This window comes from Mandrillus leucophaeus, unplaced genomic scaffold (genome assembly GCF_000951045.1).
Source record: "Mandrillus leucophaeus isolate KB7577 unplaced genomic scaffold, Mleu.le_1.0 Scaffold8, whole genome shotgun sequence".
NCBI classification, from domain to species: Eukaryota; Metazoa; Chordata; class Mammalia; order Primates; family Cercopithecidae; genus Mandrillus; species Mandrillus leucophaeus.
In genome coordinates, this window is record NW_012108696.1 from 3,410,129 (window position 1) to 3,411,294 (window position 1,166).

The window sequence follows — 1,166 nt, forward strand, 5'->3', positions numbered from 1 at the left end:
AGGCTGGAGTGCAGTGGCCAGATCTCAGCTCACTGCAAGCTCCACCTCCCAGGTTTACGCCATTCTCCTGCCTCAGCCTCCCGAGTAGCTGGGACGACAGGCGCCCGCCACCTCGCCCGGCTAGTTTTTTTTGTGTTTTTTAGTAGAGACGGGGTTTCACCGTGTTAGCCAGGACGGTCTCGATCTCCTGACCTCGTGATCTGCCCATCTCGGCCTCCCGAAGTGCTGGGATTACAGGCTTGAGCCACCTCACCCGGCCTTTTTTTTTCTCTTTTTTTACTTCCCTTTTTCCAAATGAGGAAACCAAGGCTCAGAGAGGGAGAGTGTGTTGCCCAGAGTGGCCCAGCAGAGCCACAGCCTTGCACCCGGCAGCTCTGGCTCCAATGTGTTCCAGACTTCTCCCATCAGCCAACTGCCTCGCAACTTCTAATAAACTCCTGAGAAGCGCTGAGCAGATGCAGTGGCGCCCACGCTCTTTATCTGCCCAGATCAGGCCGGCTCAGCAGAACAGTCAATAATTAATTCTGAATTCTGCCCATTTATCACGGCGGCAGGAGCCAGAGTGCCTGGAATCCCAATCCCAAGCCTCCAGGCCCCTCGGTCACCTGGACCGAGGCACAGTGGTGGCAGGAACTAAGCTGGGGAGGGGGCCTCATTGAGCCTGGGAAGGGAGCAAGGGTGTTCCCGGCTCCCCACTGCTCCCTGGTGCTGGGTTATTAAACGCTGTGTACTGCAGCAGTGACCAAACCAGACCTCTTCCCCGTCTTCATGGTGCCCACAGGCTAGTGGGGAAAACATACATTGAATGAATAATAATATTAATAATTAATGCTACAAAGAAAAAGAACAAGATGTTGTGAGAATACAAAACAACAGGAACATGACTTGTTTTGGGGGCCTCCCCAAGGAAGTGACACTGCACCTGCAAGTCACAGGGTGAAAGGTGAAAGGTTGGGAGAGGGTATTTCATATACAGAAATAGCCCATGCAGGCCGGACGCAGTGGCTCACACCTATAATTCCAGCACTTTGGGAGGCCGAGGCGGGCAGATCACCTGGGATCAGGAGTTGGAGACCAGCCCAGCCAACATGGTGAAATCCCGTCTCTACTAAAAATACAAAAATTAGCCGGGCATGGCGATGCATGCCTGTAGTCCCAGCTACTCA